This window comes from Rattus norvegicus, chromosome 7 (genome assembly GCF_021556685.1).
Source record: "Rattus norvegicus strain SHRSP/BbbUtx chromosome 7, alternate assembly SHRSP_T2T, whole genome shotgun sequence".
NCBI lineage: Eukaryota > Metazoa > Chordata > Mammalia > Rodentia > Muridae > Rattus > Rattus norvegicus.
The window spans coordinates 72,383,567-72,401,595 of NC_141540.1; the positions used below are offsets into that span (position 1 = coordinate 72,383,567).

Genomic DNA, 18,029 nt, shown 5'->3' on the forward strand with positions numbered 1-18,029 from the left:
AGCTGGGAAGGTGGAGAAGTGAGCACCGTGCATACCGGGCACAAAATGTTGATGTTGCAACATGAGAAGAGATGTGGAGACAGGGCACTCGACATTAAAATTCATGTAACACCAGTGTACATTTAAAAGTGGATTGCTCGCCAGGCATCTTGACTCATGCCTGTGATCCCAGCACATGGAAGGCAGAGGCAGGTAGACCTGAGTTGGAAGCCAGCCTGGTCTACAGAGTGGGTTCTAGGCCAGCCAAGGCTACACAGTGAAACCTTGTTTCACAAAAACAAAGATGGGATAATGCAGAGTGTTTTGTGTCTCTTTTCTCTCTTAAATACATGAACTTTGATATCAAATCATCCAAAAAGTAGAACCCAGAACTGGGTGTGCTGATACATGCCTCTAATCCCAGCACTCTGGAATCTGGGACAGAAGGACCACAAGTTCAAAGCCAGCATGGGCCACACAGTTAAATACCATCAATAATAATAATAACAATATAATAACAACAAAATAAAATTTAAATGCCAACTATTACCACAGTTTTAAAAAATAAAAAAAGGCCTTATAATCATTTAAACTTTGGAAATTGTTTAGAAGTTTTATGGCAATTAGAACATTCCCCCAGAATTTGGCCACAGACAATTGGATAAAATCCATAACAATATCTGAGCAATAAAAATTTCAGAGCTTGGGCTGGAGAGATGGCTCAGTGGTTAAGATCACTGACTGCTCTTCCAACGGTCCTGAGTTCAATTCCCAGCAACCACATGATGGCTCACAACCATCTGTAATGGGATCTGATGCCCTCTTCTGGTGTGTCTGAGGATAGCTACAGTGTACTCATATACATTAAATAAATCATTTTTAAAAAATTTCAGAGTTAAAAAAAAATTTCAGAGCTATATCAGTGTTTCTCAACCTGTAGCCTGTGACCCCTTCAGGGGTCAAACAACCCACTCATGGTGGTTGCCTAAGACCATCAGAAAACACAGACATTTACATTATAATTCATCACAGTAGCAAAATTACACCTAAGCAGCAATGAAATAATTTTATGGGTGGGGGGTCACCACAACATGAGGAGCTGTATTAAAGGGTCACAGTGTTAGAGGGTTGAAAACCACTGACTTAAAAGGCTGGGGGGGGGGGGGTCTTCCTAGGAAGATTTCCAGTAGCCAAGTTTCATACTTTACTGTGATCAACCAAATGGGGATCCCCTCTATCGTAATGTAAAATTCATTATCCTAAAAGCAATTACACTGTGAACACATGAAGGCGGGGATATTGACAGCTTGAACATTTGGCCAAAAGAAGTATTGAAATATTTGAAGAATTACATTTAGTTACTAAGTCAGTCACTTGTCTGAATACAAAATCCCATTTGCCAAAAGATTTAAGTCCAGATCCAAACAAATCTTCACATCTAAAACAGATGCAGCGACGTTGCAAATAATAATTTTCTATCACATAAAAATCAGGAGAGATACAGTTTGCTTTTAGGATATCAATGAAATGCTGATAATAGAACATTATTGGGAAAAAGAAGCATTTTGTTACCATGGGCTTTGTTTTAGATCAATAATTTGATAAAAATACTCAAGTGTCCCTTTCTATTTATTTTAAAACAAGATAAAAATCTACCAGAGTAAAATGCCTCTGGGTCTGTACATACTGCCTCAAAAAATAAAAACTCATTTTCAAAGGATGACATAGTCCCCAGCTCATCCACAGAACTTTTCCTGCTGTTTTTCCAAAATCTAAATGCAATCTCAAGGACTCCCTTTGGCAAACCAGAGCAGGAGAAATTCCAAGAGTGGGAACCAAAGATAAGAGCCTCTATGACAGAAGCTGGTGTCCAGTTCCCTGGAGAGCATAGAGCAAAGGTCACACTGCTCTGTGCGCACGGCTGCCTGTTCTCCACCTTCCCACCCTGGGAGTCACTGGCCAGGAAGTATGTCTACTGCCACCCAACTGGGGCTTCTTGGCCAAACCCCAATTTAAAGAAATGCATGGAGCTCGGAAAAGAAACTATTAGGCATGGGGCAGTAGGGGAAAGAATCTTTGATCAAGGCTCAGTGGTTAAGAGCACTGGCTGCTCTTCCAGAGGTCCTCAGTTCAGTTCCCAGCAACCACATGGTGGCTCACAACCATCTGTAATGGGATCAGATGCCCTCTTCTGGTGTGTCTGAAGACAGTGACAGTGTTCTCAAACATGAAGTAAATAAACAAATCTTTTTTAAAAAAAATCTTTGACCAAGGCACTTCTCTTCCTGTGAGCCCCAAGCATGCTGGTCTCATCTCTACGCACACGTCTGAAGAGCAAATGAAAACTACAGTCCAGTCAGAAAAGGCATTACTCTTAAACCAGGTTTTAGTTGTACGTTTCTAATTAATTCAAACTGCTCAGCTTATCTCTTGAGTTTTGTCAACTCAGTCTGAGGTTAGATCTTCAACCACAAAGTGTGTGAACAATACAGGCTCAATGGTTCAGGAGTGAGAGACCTTGCTGCCCTTTCAGAAGACCCAAGTTTGTTCCCAGCACCCACAACTGGCAGCTCACAACCGCTTGTAAGCCTTTGTGGATGTCCACAAACATGAACCCATTCCAACAAAATTTGTAATTTTAGTTTTTTCTTTTATTAATTTTTATTTATATGAGTACAGTGTAGCTGTCTTCAGACACACCAGCAGAGGACATCAGATCCCATTACAGATGATTGTGAACCACCATGTTGTTGCTGGGAACTGAACTCAGGACCTCTGGAAGAATAGCCAGTGCTCTTAACTGCTGAGCCATCTCTCCAGTCCCCTGGTTATTTTAGTCTTAAAAAAAAAATCAATAAATTCTACACGCCAAGCTCAACGGGGGGGGGGGGGGGAGCACTGGAGAAAAGTCCCAGTCAGAACTTTCCCTTCTGATTCATAGAATTCTAAATTTCCAAACTTCTGTAATTATCATGTTTTACATATGACTTCTGAGATTACATGTCCAGGTTCTGGGAAATGACATTATCTAAAGTGTGTGTATCCAACCAGGTGATAACCCATGTCATCTGCTAAGGCACTTTGTCTCCTCATCCACAAGCTAACTCCCTTCAGGGATAATCCTGTGACATTTAGAGCCCTGTCCATCTGCCAGGCACTGGCTCAAGAACTTCCTCAGAACTGTATCTCTAACTCCCTCCCACTTCTGCCATACCAAACCTAACCATTCTTCATCTGAGGAAAGAAGGCTCAGAGGGGGTCAGTAAACCACCCAAGACCTTCAGATGACGCTGAAGGAGCTTCCCTTTGACTGCGCAAACACCATTCATCATGTAGCTGCTTCACCTCCCTAAAGGTAAGAACCTTCCTGGGGTTTATCATCCAGGATAAAGAGCAATAGATCAGATCAGTAAATGACCAGAACCCTGTGCTAAAGGTATAAGAGGAGAACTGGACAGCTAGAGGTATGAAGGGTGAGGGGTGGGGGTGTTGGCAGAGAACATTTTCCAGAGAAACCTCCCAGCACTCCTGGGACAGGTCACCACAGACTGTGTCTGTCCTGTACAGGGTACCTGATGAGTGTTTCAAACAGGTCATCTCACTGCATGTCCAGAATAGTTCTGTGAAAAAGGTAACTAAGGTTATTTGCTTCCTTTCACCAATCAAGAGACTCTAAGACTAAAAGTTGCCTGATGTTAAACAGATCCAGGGGCCAAAGATTTAAAACAAACACTTATAAATCTGACTTAAAGCCCAGGGTCTTTCTACTATACGACCTCCTCACAAGAAAGAGAGGTGAGAGGAGGAGGAAAAGGAGGAGGGGGAAGGAGGAAGTAAACGCTCGTTAAAAATATTCTGACATAAACTAGAGAGAACTCTCAGGCAGTAAAGGATTGTAGGGCATGGGTTCAATTCCCAGAGTTATGTAGGTAGAGAAAAGTAGATTCCTGAGATTCCTGAGTCCTATTTGCCAATTAACCTGACCAGAGGTAAAAGAGTTGGTCTCAAAAAAAGAAGAAAAGAAGAAGAAGAAGAAGAAGAAGAAGAGGAGGAGGAGGAGGAGGAGGAGGAGGAGGAGGAGGAGGAGGAGGAAGAAGAGGAGGAGGAGGAGGAGGAGGAGGAGGAAGAGGAGGAGGAAGAGGAAGAGGAAGAGGAAGAAGAAAGAGAGAGAGAAGGAAGAAAGAAAGAAAGAAAGAAAGAAAGAAAGAAAGAAAGAAAGAAAGAAGTTGTTGTTTGCCAAAACTCAGGGTGTGCTTGAATTGTGGTGCACATCTTTGATCCCAACACTTGGGAGGCAAAAGCAGGAGGATCTTTGTGAGCTAAAGGCTAGCCCTGTCTATATATCGAGTTCTAGGACTAAATTGAGACACCCTGCCTCAAAATAAATAAATAAACAAACAAACAAACAAACAAATCAAGGTCCTCTGACCTCCACATGAATGTGGACATACCCACGAGTGTTTGCGTGTGTGTGTGTGTGTGTGTGTGTGTATACGCGCGCGCGCACACACACACACACACACACACACACACACACACACACGCATACACACAATCTTGGTACCATAAACTCCTGGATACTGCCAAAGCAGCCTGGCAAATTAAAATCGACTTGAGGCTACCAAACTCAGTTTATAAACAAACTGGAAAATTCATACTTAACGGTCTAACGGAGAGTTGAGTCCCAGCCAATCAGAAGCAGCTGAGCGCCAGCTAATCACAAACTGCATCTATTGGACAACGAAGGAAACCAGCGCGTGACCAGTTCAGCTCCCCTGAACCTTACTCCCCCTTCCTTCTGTGCTCTCCAGCCTACTTAGCAGCTCCCTGAGCCTCTCCTGCCTTGAGTTGGTGACTGAGTCTCTTCTTGACTGTGAAAGACTTTTTTTTTTTAAAAAAAAACTGCCCAAAGCCAGCCAACCACAGCACATCCCATGGGGTGATCTTCTGTGTCTGGAAATGTTTGTGCAAATGTGAGCATGTGTCAGCTCGTGCTGGAAGGGCTAAGGTGAGAATTTAGACTACCCGACCTCTGGGTACCCTTGAAGCTAAAGATAATATTATTCCATGGAATAATTCTTGGTTTCCATGGAAACGCGAGCGTTCCCAGAAGTTAAGTGCAGCCACAAAATGAAGTTCTACTTAGCACTGGTTTTGTTGCTTGACAACATTGTACTTCTCTGAAGACAAGAGCGTTGCCTCGTCACCTTAATTATGCCAGGCGTGGTCCTCCCTCTTTTCAAGGACACACAAGCATCCTTACCCACCTCTCTGTTCTCATCTTGCTTATCCTCTCGACCATAACAAACACTTCCCCAGACAGTTTCTCCTGTTTCCATGGCCCCACACTCCCTCTCCCCTGGTCCTGGCTGTCCCTTCTTTGCCTCTCTTACTGGTTCCTCCTCCTGCCAGTCTCCACTTTGGAACACAGTTTGGGACTACCTCCCCTGGTATCAGTACGCTGTCCCTGGACCAACTGGTTCAGCTCCTGATCCTCAAATATTACCCAAGCACAAACAATGCCCGCACTTGAGTCTTCCACTCTGACACACCTGGGGTCAATGTGCTCACGTCCAACACGCACCAGAAAGCAACCACGTCTGATCGCAACGCAGAACTTCTCTCTTCCTGTTCCGGTAATTTCTCAAGACAACTCTTGGCTGTGGCAGCTTACATCCGCAATCTCCAACAGGCTGAGACAAGAGGATTGCACAAATTCAAGGCCTCCCTGGGCTGTGTAGTGAGTTCTAGGCTAACTTGGCCTCCAGAATGATAACCTGTCTCAAAGAAACAAAACCATGTTCCCTCCATCCCCATTTAGAACGCATCAGTAAATCTCTTTGGTGCTCCAAAATGTATGTTACAATCAACAATTTCTTTCCACCTCTACTGTTTCATGGCTCACCTGAAGTAGCGCGGAAGCTCTTCATTCTTGTCCACGGAGTTGTGTTCCCAGTTTCTATTAGAATAGCATTTGACCTCCTCGCCGGGTCCTTACATCATCTTCGCAGCAGCCAGTCCTTGCTGCCTCCGCTCCCTTTCCTCCTCACTCCCCAGGATACAGCTACCACAGTCCCTGCTGTTACTTCACTCACCCCTCCTGGCGTGTGTTTCCAATATCCGGGACGCTAACTTCCTCACCGCTTCAACATCCGCTCCAGTGCCCTCCACTTCCGGTGCCCCACATTCTCAATCGCATTACTCTGTCTTATTCTCTTCATGGGCTCTTTGTTTGCTTGTCCATTGTCTTTATTTCCACTGGACAATAAGCTCTAGGGAGGCTGAGATCCATCCATCTTGTTAGAATCCCACTGCTTCAGAGGGTGCTGGTTCTCAGTAAATATTTGTGGAAGTCATTCCATACGTTAAAGTTTTCTGTTCCTTGAGTCTGGCGAGGATTTTCTGCCGTAACAGGCGTTAAAGGTATTAAAGACATTAGCCTCTGTCATAAGCGAGAGATGATAGACTCTCAGGTGGCCCAAGTGACCCTGACCAGACTCTATCGGTTCTGAGTCTTATGAGTGGCCCATAAGTGGCAGCTTCACCAGAGGCTTACGGGATCCCTTCCTTTTGCTGCTTTCCCAGGTTCTTAATCTTGCATTCCCAACATTTTAATGTGAAAAATGGAAATAAAATAATGAATTAACTAATTTTTCCAGGATTACGTGTGCTTACTCAAAATATAAGTCCAGCGTGGTGGTGCGTGCCTTTAATCCCAGCACTCAGGAGGCGGAGGCAGGCAGATCTCTGCAAACTGGAAGCCAGCCTGGTCTTTATAGTGAGCTTCAAGCCAGCCAAGCATGTATAGTGAGATCCTGTCTCAAAACAACCAAAACTAAGTTAATAACAATGTGCTTACTTAAAATGCAAAGATACCAAGGCAGAATAGTGCTAACAATTGGGCCAGGACATAAATTACTCTTTATACAGTCAGATGTATGTCCTATTCCCCTAGAATACTATCCAAAGGTAACATTATGACCCAATTCCAATTTCATAGAGAAATTCCCATGTGGATACCCTCCACAATCTCTAGTGAGTTTCTGGTTTCACAGCAAGCACGTTTCAGCCCTAGCATAGCAAGTGGAGTTTCAGGAAACTCCACTATTTCTAGATATTAAAGCAAATCTCATAAGGAGGATTAAGGATTAGGTGTTATTAACATTGACAAAGACAAAATAATCATTCTTAATCACAACTGCATTACAGGGGAAGTGACTCCCTTCTGTTGGATTTTGGGTTACCATTATTCCGAAACTAGCTTCTGAAAGATCCAAGGTAACTCATCATCGTCGGATGTGGAAAGACACAATTTGCCATCGGTCTCCTATTACTTCTAGACTGCTCAGTTATCTGTGACTGGATCAATAAGGGCTGCTGGCTCCACAGGAAGGATGATGCCCTGACAGAGAGAAGCACAGACAAGGTGAGCATGACAGATGGCAATGTGCGAGATACTTACAGAGACAGAGCATCCCCTTGGCCTCTTCCACCACCAACCCTGCTTCCAAGAGACGCTGGGCCAAGTGAGAGGTGGGCTTAAGTGAGGTTGGTCATGAGGGGAAACCCTTTATGCTGTTGTTACAGAATTCACATGAATACTGGAGAAAACTATTTCAGAACTGAGTCACCCAGAGGGCTGCTCATGATTCTCAGCAAGTCCTTTTGCTCAGTCAAACAGCCAAATGTTTCATTTCTAACTCTTCTATCAACAATTTAACAATGACTTAGTTTCACTTCCTGGGGCAGGTAATATGCTCCATTGTTAGGCATGGCGCTCACATCTGTAATCCTCATGCTAGGCATAAGCAGGCAAGGAGACTGCAAGCTTCCAGGCAGCCAAAAAAAAAGAAAGAAGGAAAAAGAAAGAAAGAAAGAAAGAAAGAAAGAAAGAAAGAAAGAAAGAAAGGAAGAAAGGAAGAAAGAAAGGAGAAGAAAAAGAAAATCTTGAGGAAAAAGGTACCAGAATAAGATGAACATCAGCACAGCTCTGGAGAAGAAAAGTGTCTTAGTTTGGGGTTTTATTGCTGTGAAAACACCATGGCCAAAAAGCACATTGGGGAGGAAGGGGTTTATTTGGCTTACACATCCATATTGCTGTTCATTACCTAAGGAAGTCAGGACAGGGACTCAGACAGGGCAGGAACCTAGAAGCAGAAGCGGATACAGAGGCCATGGAGGGGTTCTTACTGGCTTTCTTCTCCTGGCTTGCTGCCTGCTTTCTTAAAAGCCCAGAACCACTGGCCCAGGGATGACCCTACCCACAATGGGCTAAGTAAGAAAACACCCAACAGGGTTGGGGATTTAGCTCAGTGGTAGAGCGCTTGCCTAGCAAGCGCAAGGCCCTGTCAAGGCCCTGGGTTCGGTCCCCAGCTCTGAGAAAAAAAAAAAAAAAGAAAAGAAAAGAAACACCCAACAGTTGGATTTTATGGAGGCATTTCCTCAGCTGAGGTTCCCTCCTTTCAGATACATCTAGTTTGTGGGTCAAGTTGGCATAAGACTAGCCAGCACAAAAGGACTTCTGGGTAGTGGCAACTTGCAAGCCATCAATACTACTATAAACTGCCTACGATTGTCTGCTCTTTAAACTCAAAATCCATTGACCAATCTTCTGACAAGAATGCCCCCACACTGGGCTGGCGAGATGACTCAGCCAGTAAAGGATTTGTCATGCAAACCTAATGACCCAAATCCCACCCCCAAAATCTACAGAAAGCTGGTTGTGCCTTCACATAGTCATAATAAACACTAATCCTTTCAAGAAGAACGAGCACAGCCCTGGTTTTCTTTCTTTGTGTGGCATGCGGCACAAGGACACGATGAGCTGATGTTATGAAGTTGTGTGCATTTATGTGCATCTGTGTTAAAGGACAAAAGCCAGCACCCTGGGATGTGATTCCCAATGATCCAGTGTTTGTGTTTCCCCTTCTTCACAGCAGCCGGGTGACACTGGATTCATTAAAGAAAATACTAATTGTTCAATAGGTGAGAGACACATTAAGAAACCAGTAGAGGGTCTGGAGAGACAGCTCAGTGGTTAAGAGCACTGGCTGCTCCTCCAGAGGTCCTGAGTTCAATTCCCAGCACCCACATGGAGGCTCACAGCCATCTGTAATGGGATCCGATGCCCTCTTCTGGTGTGTCTGAAGACAGCTACAGTGTACTCATACACAAAATAAATTTTTTGTGTAAAATATTTTTTTTTTAAAGATTTATTTATTTATTATATATAAGTACACTATAGCTGTCATTAGATACACCAGAAGAGGGCATCGGATCTCTTTACAGATGGTTGTGAGCCACCATGTGGTTGCTGGGAATTGAACTCAGGACCTCTGGAAGAACAGTCGGGTGCTCTTAACCGCTGAGCCATCTCTCCAGTCCAAATATTTTAAAAAACAAATAAAAAGAAAAAGATCAGTAGAAACAATTATCTGTTGTCACTATACTATTTTGAAAAATGCTGAAACAATACTACGGGAACTAAAACCCTGCTCCCATTCAAACCTGAGGCAGATTTTCCTCCTCATTTAAACTGAAAATTCCTCTCTCTGAAATAGAACTTATCTCACAACTCTGGGTCCTATCCTAATGCCTGTAAACTCAAGGAGATGAACACGTGTCCTCTAACCATGATGCTTATAATGAGCTACTACGGAGAAACGTAACTCACATCTTTAATCATCAGATCCATGGTTCTCAACACATACTCTGCAGAAGATACACACTTTGCAGTATTAATGGCTGCTCTATTAAAAACAAAAGGAAGAGGCAAAACCAAACACAGAGGTACCGTGTGGTATCTTAGATCCTAAGATGCTGAAGGCTCCTTTTCCTCGGATGCTAATGGGAGCCAAGGCAGCATATTCTAGGCATGCTTGTATGCCCGTTTGTATTGTGGTACTATTCACAGTAGCCAAGTTATGGGATCAACCCAGATATCTATCAATAGATAAATAAAGATAAGTAGAGTGGATCCATGATGTAGTTTTATGCACCCATAAAGAAAAACAAACTTATATCATGTATAGGAAAATAGATGGAACTGGACAGCATGTTAATTGAAGTAAGATAGACTCGGGAAGACAAATGCAGAATCCAATTTTACTTGTTATGACATAAAAGTGTAAGGAAGATTGTTTAAAAGCAGGAAAGACACCAAGAGGAGGGAGAGAGGGCCCTGAGGGAGGGTGGTAAAGCACATAACTTTCGTGCTTGAAAATGTCACAGGGAAACCCATTGTTTTGTACAACTAATATATGTTAATAAAAAGAAAAATTGGTAGGGAATAAGGATCCTTTAATCAAATACGTTTGGGAAATATAAATTGTGTGGGATTAATTATGTATCTCACTGCTGTAGGTTTTTTCTTTTTTGTGGAGCAGTCGGCACGGGGTCTTACTGCATAGCCCTGGCTGTCCTGAACTCACTCTGTAGACCAGGATGGACCTGAACTCAGAGGTCCGCCTGCCTCTACCTCCTGAATGCTGGGATTAAACACGTGTGTCACCACCACCCGGCTGGCAGTAGAATTTCTTAAGAAAACATTGTTGTGCATTGTAAACTCCCAGGAAAGGGTTAAAGTTTGCACCTTTTTCCAAAATTGATGAGATGTATCACACTTTGAAAAGCAACATCTTTCAGAATCAAGTTTAGAAAGTAATATGTCAAACGGATATTTAATGAATATGCCTTGCTTATGAGAATACTGTCTTAGATTTATGGTTCTTTTGACCTGTCACACAGGCAGAAACAGCAACTCCTTAATCAGGTTGTTATGTGACTGAAATGAAGTCAAATACAGCCAGGCCCCAAGTCATACAGTCAAACACTGCCGGACAAGGTTTCAGCCTACAACAGACCACAAAATGCTGGGCGTAGTGAGGTATGTCTGCTACAAAAGCACTCACAAGACTGAGGCAGGAGGATCGTGAATTAGTAACAGGTCTGAATACACAGCTAGTCTCTGTTTCAAAAGAAAACAAAGACAAAATGACCATTCATTTTGAGCCTACTGGATTCTAATGCACTGAAAAAGCCCTTATTCTCATGCCCATAAGACAAGTGCAGCTCTCACCCCTCATCAAAGAAACTTCTCTTTGCTGTAACAGATGGAGAACATTACAGAAAACTACAACTGATCAAGACGAAGAGAACAAGAGACCCGACTGTGTCTAGTTCTAGCTCATATCTCCACATCACAATTCCAGCACTAAGCCTCAGAGATCACTGCAGAAGAGATGCAAAGATCAGAAGGGCCAGACAGCAGAAGTTTTCTGGGGTTTTGTGTCTCCTAGAAATACCAGAGGGGCTGTGCCCATAAAGTCTCAACAACATGGCTGCCTAGTAAGAGTGACAGCAATGGCCATGCTGATGTGGAAGGAAGAAACTCATAGGACCTCAACCACAAAGAAAGACTGGTAACCGGGAATACTGAAAGCCAAAGAAATCATCTTCCCCAAGGAAAAAAGCTCACAACTGGTTATCCAATGCCAGGTGATCAGGCCCTGAAATCATCGACAACATACAGCATACAGGAAAAAAAAAAAATTGTATGGACTGAGTACTAGTAGTGTGTGTGTGTGTGTGTGTGTGTGTGTGTGTGTGTGTGTGTGTGTGTGTGCGTGATCTCGACTCTCACCACTCTCAGACACTCTGTATGGCTTTGCACCTGGGAACAGAACTGTCATGTTTGACTCCAGCTGTCAATCCGGAGCCAAGTCAGCCCAGCTGGCAATCCCACCTTGTCTGGGACTTTTGCTTCCTTACCTTGATAAATCTCCACCCACCCCTGCCTCTCTCACACAGTGGAAGATTCGAAAAAAACACCAGGATCTAAGCACAAACAAGAGAGCACAGAACTTCCAGATGCCAAAAAAACGAGCTGAAGGACTTCCTAAATCAAGGAGCTTAGGCAAAAAGCAATATATCATTTAGGGAAATGCAGACGCTGGAGAGTGCACTAGACCTGCATTTAATTTCTAATCTGTTTTTGCACCGCTGCATGCCAAAGTTGATTCAAATAAATATTTAAATAAAACCTGAGCTGCACAGAGTACTGCGAAAATGACCGGGTCGGGTGTGACTGGAAGCTCATCGGTGGTGCGCGTGCGCCCTCTGCTGCTGGACAGCGCTTTCAACAACCCACGCGGTCCTTTTCTGTTCTTTTCCTCTTTAAATACTGGGGAATGTTATCGGTTTGGTTTGATTTGCACATAACAAGTGGAAAAACGCATGCATAAACTTTCTTTGAGTTTCACCCTCATCTCAGAGAGATTTCGTCAACAAAAGTACTCAGATTTCTTGCTGGGTTGAGACCATGGCATATATACTATTCTTTAAAGAATAAAATGTCCTGACTGGGTGTAATGGCCCATGCCTATAATCCTAGCAGCTTGGGAGATGGTGGGGGAAGGATGGGCCTGAAATGTTTCTGACTTTGAGGATATAGCTGAGGTCATGTGTGACTGTGATCCTGCCCCTTCAAAATAAATAAATAAAATGTCCCATCGAAGGTATTTTATGTGGGTATCCTGATGGCACATCATATAAGGTTCGAATTTTAATCATTACATAGACTTTTTAGTCTTCATGTTTCCGTGACTTATTTCTCAAGATTTCCAGGTTCAATGTTTACAAACATGCCCCGTGTGTTTTTATAGAACCTGGTTACAATAAGTACAGCTTATTATTAAAAATAGGAAGTTGGGGGGTTGGGGATTTAGCTCAGTGGTAGAGCGCTTGCCTAGGAAGCGCAAGGCCCTGGGTTCGGTCCCCAGCTCCGGAAAAAAAAGAACCAAAAAAAAAAAAAAAAAATAGGAAGTTGGGGGCAAGGGCTGAAGAGATGGCTCAGCGGTTAAGAGCACTGACTGCTCTTCCAGAGGTCCTGAGTTCAGCAACCACATGGTGGCTCACAACTATCTGTAAAGGGACCTGGTGCCCTCTTCTGGTGTGTCTGAAGACACTGACAGTGTACTCACACATGAAGTAAATTAAGTAAATCTTTGTTTATAAAGGTAGGGAACGGTGCGCACTCAGCACGGGTGGTGAGCATGCGTGCTGTGTACAAATCTGTGTGACTGAGCTGGTCTTTAAGAAATAGAAATGGCTTCCAAAAGAGCTCTGGTCATCCTAGCCAAAGGAACAGAGGAGAGACAATGATTCCTGTGGATGTCGTGCAGTGAACTGGGATTAAAGTCACTGCTGTGGGGTTGGGGATTTGGTTCAGTGGTAGAGCGCTTGCCTAGTAAGCACAAGGCCCTGGGTTCGGTCCCCAGCTCCAAAAAAAAAAGAAAAAAAAAGTCACTGTTGTAGGCTTGGCTGGGAAGGACCCCTGTACAGTGTAGCTATGAAGTAATGATTTGTCTGGGCACCAGTCTGGAGACACAAAAAACGTAGGGATCATACGATGTGGTTGTTCTTCCAGGAGGAAATCTGGGTGCACAGAATTTATCTGAGTTGGCTATGGTGAAGGAGCTCCTCAAGGAGCAAGAGAGCAGTAAGGGCCTCATAGCTGACGTCTGTGCGGGTCCTACGACTCTGTTGGCTCACAAAGTAGGTTTTGGAGGCAAGGTTACAACACACCCACTGGCTAAGGACAAAATGATGGACGACAGTCTCCACAGCTACTCAGAGAGCCCCATGGAGAGGGTGGCCTGATCCTCACCAGCCGTGAGCCTGGGACCAGCTTCAAGTTTGGGCTGGCCATTGTGGAGGTACTCAGCGGCAAGCAGGTAGCTGACCAAGTAAAGGCACCACTTGTTCTAAAAGACTAGAGCCCAAGCCCTGGACCCCAAGGTTGAGCAGGCATTGGAAGTCCACAAGTGTGTCCACATGGGAAGTAGCATGCGAAGTAGCTGCTACACGGGAGTCTCACCCTAGATCCGTACATTTCTGAACCTTGCTAGTAGAATAAACAGTTCACCAAGTTCTGAGAGAGACAGACAGACAGACAGACAGACAGACAGACACAGAGACAGAGAGACAGAGAGACAGGGAGAGAGAGAGAGAGAGAGAGAGAGAGAGAGAGAGAGAGAGAGAGTTGGGGCTGGAGAGGTGGCTCAGCAGTTTAGAGCATTTGCTGCTCTTACAGAGAGAGGTTCCAGGCTCTTTTCCCAGTGTCCTCAAGGAGGCTCACAACTGTCTGTAGCTCTAGTTCCAGGGAGATCTGATGACCTCTGTGGGAAATGTATGAATACTGTGTGCATACATGCTGCAAACACAATACACGTCTTAGGGTTTCTCTTGCTGAGGTGAAACACCATGACCAAAACGCAGATTGGGGAGGAAAGGGTTTATTTGGCTTATATTTCTATATCAGTGTTCATCACTAAAGAACTCAAACAGGGTAGAACCTGGGGGCAGGAGCTGATGCAGAGGCCGTGGAGGGGTGCTTCTTACTGACTTTCTCATCATGGTTTGCTTAGCCTAATTTCTGGTACAACACAGAACCACCAGCCCAGCAATGACACTACTCATAATGAGATGGGCCCTTCCACATCAGTCAGTAGTTGAGAAAATATCCAAAAGCCAGGTCTTATGGAGGCATCTTCTCCCCTGAAGGTCCTCCTTTCAGATAACTCTAGCTTGTGTCAAGTTGACATAAGACTAGCCGGCACAACATAGAATATAAAGAAATTTTTTTTAATCTTTAAAAAAAAAAAAGAATACAAAGTTGCCAGCCCTGACTGAACAAGTCTTTAATCCGAGCACTCAAGAGACAGAGGCAGGTGGATCTCTGGGAATTCCAGACAAACTTGATCTACATAAGGAGTTCCAGGATAGTCAGGGCTACATGGAGAGACCTGTCTTTAGAAATAATACTAATTATAAGTTAATCCAGATTTGGCGGTACGTGTCCAGCTACTTGGGACTGTGAGGCAGCAAGATGCCAAGTTTGAGAACAACCCAGGCTACACAGTTCAGTTCGAGGCCAGCCTGCAATAGAGTAGAGCCTCTCCATCTGATAAAACACTAAATCATTGAATAGAAAGGGTACTCGTTGTTTATCTAAATTCCCTATTTTACCGGTTTTTCTCTGCTTTGCCTGATAAGCTTACCTCTATTCTCCTGACCTCTGAACCTCACAGTTAAAACTGTTTCATGCTGATCAGAGCAGTTAGCTCGTCTTAATAAAGAATAAAAACCAAACCTCTCTCCCTTTGTTTTCTGTTTACCCCCTCACATCTTTAACTAAGAGTAAAAACATGAGACTAAAGTTTAAGAAACTTGTTCCTAAAGTTACTTAATGACGAAATGAAAAGAACTCTCTAGTTTCTTTGTTCAGCAAAGAGATTGTACTAAACCCCCATAATAGTTTAAAAAGGCACATTTGGAAGGAGGAGAACCCACAGGATGTAGAACCCTCAGTCCTGAAACCCCCTGAATCACGTGTGGGAGCCTTAAAACACCAGGATGACCAGCCCCCATCTGAAGTGTTTATAAAAAGATAAAGAGAAAAGGAGATAGTTTGGTGGAGGTGTGGTGAGGTGTCAGGAAAGGGAGGGCCTCTGCGGAGCCAATGCTGAGACACCCCTTCCCCCTGAGGGACCAGCCACATAATGGTATAGTATAGAATAGAGTTTATTTAGGGCATGGGGAGGGGAGTCAAGAGGGTAGTAGAGGCAGAGAAAGAGAGAGAGAGAGAGAGAGAGAGAGAGAGAGAGAGAGAGAGAGAGAGAGAGAATATAGATAAGTAAGAGGCCGTCCCTGAGCACGTGGTGGGGGCGGGGCAAAGGGATGAGAGGAGAGAGCAGGAGTTGGAAGGTAAGAGCAAAAGAGAGCCGGGAGGTGCAAGCAGGAGGGACAAAGGGCTCCTCTTGTAGTGAGCCGGGTATACCTGACTGTTGCCAGGTAACAGTGGGACGGAGCATACCTGTTGCCAGGTAACAGAGCGTAGGTGGAGCGTAGACCCAATGCTAACACCATCTGTTGACCAGTGGTTACATACGATCCCTGAGTCCAGAAGCTCAAAGTATTCTGTGCTCTAAAGTGAATATTGGGGGTGGGGGTGGGGTGGGGAGTATATGCAGCAGGAAAGGACTCCACTCCGTTAGGGCTGCCAAGGTCCTTCAAGGAGTACTTCTCAACTTCGATGTCTGTGTGTGAATCGAAGCACACTGACTTAGTAGCTTTAGTATTTCTAACCAGCTGCTAGCTGATGTTAATGCTAAGGGCCAATGGTTCCGCTTAGACAGTAAGAGCCTGGGGCGGGGAGGGGGGGGAACCCGAGAGAGAGAGAGAGAGAGAGAGAGAGAGAGAGAGAGAGAGAGAGAGAGAGAGAATTTGCTATAATATAGAGTAATATAACATCTGTATATACTGAAATTGCAGATCACAACTACATTACTGTCGTAATGTCATAGCTGCTGCAGAAATGGGAAGAAAAAGAAAAAAACCTTGATAGTTCTCCGGGGGTTCTCTGTGCTGTCTGCAGTTGCTTTGGTGTCTTCTGTCTGTCACTCTGCCTCCAGACAGCAGAAAAAGACTTAGTGCCTGCTCCCCACCTGCTCCTTCGGAAATGCTGCCAGAATTGGGTGAGAGCATTCTACGCCCAGAACCTCAAAGATGGCGGCCGTCTAAACCACAGAAGCTCAAGTTGCAAATCATTTCCACCAGGCGATTCTTAACCATTTCGATCAGTCAGAGCTCCAAGGAGCCACTTCTGCAGACCGTGCAACGGTGTGAGGCTGATCAAATCAACCCTGGAAATCGTAATTGGCAAACCTCCTCGTGTGGTTTTGAGAAATTAATCAAGACAGGTTTGGTGAGCCTTTGCTGAGAGAGTCTCTTTGGGACAAACGACTCCGTTCCCAGTGCACTGTTACAAAGGAAAACTCCAGCTGCAAATCCCAAGGTGACCCATTTATCCACTCGGTTGGAGAATAATGACTTCTTAAGCACAGCAAATAATTCCGCTGGTTTAAAACCAATTTGGTTAATACGATTAAATGAACTATTTGATCTTTCGGGTTCAAAACCCGTCAATTTGACTCAGGCGTTAACATTTTAATAAGGACGTAAGCGTCGTGAAGATTCCAACGCCTTCCCATAACGTTTCGGAGGAGTGAGTTTCCGAAAGTGGCACATGTCACATCACACTTCAAATCCCCAGAAGTACTCAGAAGAATTGATATTGCAATATTTCTCACCTTAAGAACTCATTTCGTTTATTGGTGTTACCAAAGGAGAAACTGGAGTCAAGCTCTGCCCCCTCCCCACCCCACCCCTTACCCCGTGTGCTAGCCTCAGTGGTCACCTCCCAGTCTCAAGGCTTCCTCAGAGCACAGAAGCACTGTGAGTGTCAAAGGCCTATTTTCAGTTGTCATCTGAATGAATCAGCCAGTGATAGTTAATGCAATCAACCGATACCTCTCTTCTTGGAACCCACAGAATGTCACTCATTTGGGGCCTCTTTCCAATTGTTCCTCCTCAGACACACTGTCATATACAACCATCTTCTCTTTGTTCTTACATTTCACCTCTTAGCCATAAATTGATAGAGCCCCATCTGTAATTCCAAGACTGGCCTCTGGATGCCAAATAGGAGGACTGCCCCGCTATGTAGCTAGGAAACATATATTGTGTAATTTATTTCTTTTTACAGGTATGAGCGCTCCATCTGCAGGCCAGAAGAGGACATCAGATCTCACGAAAGAAGGTTGCAAGCTACCATGTGGTTGCTGGGAACTGAGATCGGGACCTCCGGAAGAGCAGCCAGTTCTCTTAACCGCTCAGCCTTCTCCCCAACCCCTAATAAACACATATTAAAATTAAATAAAATTTCATTCTTGCTCCAAACCAGCCACATCCCAGCCATCAGTGCCATCAGTGGTTTGGGTGTGGCTTAGGTGTTCCACATCTATTGAGAATGAGGGCCTGGGGCGCAGGGTAATAGTATAAGATAGGGCAGCCTGTATAGTGGGGGTTACTGGAAGATCCCTACATCACTGGAGAGCTTGAGGTGTTTTTTGTGCAACCCCCAGGCAGCTCTGCCTGGCTCCTATGACAAGAGCGAGACCAGTGTTAGCTGCCAACTTATGAAAACCTAG

The 18,029-nt window shown here is 44.4% G+C and overlaps 2 long non-coding RNA genes and 1 pseudogene across 7 annotated transcripts; all 3 read left to right on the top strand.

Annotated features, from left to right (window-relative positions):
• The first annotated feature begins 3,072 nt into the window (after positions 1–3,072).
• LOC148004732 (uncharacterized) lies at positions 3,073–12,496 on the top strand. Its single transcript, XR_015625408.1, has 3 exons — positions 3,073–3,334; positions 7,189–7,405; positions 11,091–12,496. It is a non-coding gene; the product is annotated as an uncharacterized LOC148004732 (long non-coding RNA).
• Park7-ps1 (Parkinsonism associated deglycase, pseudogene 1) lies at positions 13,030–13,910 on the top strand (annotated as a pseudogene).
• LOC102557532 (uncharacterized) lies at positions 15,568–17,760 on the top strand. Of its 6 annotated transcripts, none has more exons than XR_015625413.1 (3): positions 15,568–15,744; positions 16,312–17,274; positions 17,585–17,760. It is a non-coding gene; the product is annotated as an uncharacterized LOC102557532 (long non-coding RNA). The 6 variants fall into 6 exon arrangements; XR_015625409.1 differs by lacking the exon at positions 15,568–15,744 and adding an exon at positions 15,869–15,969; XR_015625410.1 differs by lacking the exon at positions 15,568–15,744 and adding an exon at positions 15,869–15,969 and having other exon boundaries at positions 16,312–16,834.
• Positions 17,761–18,029: the final 269 nt, after the last annotated feature.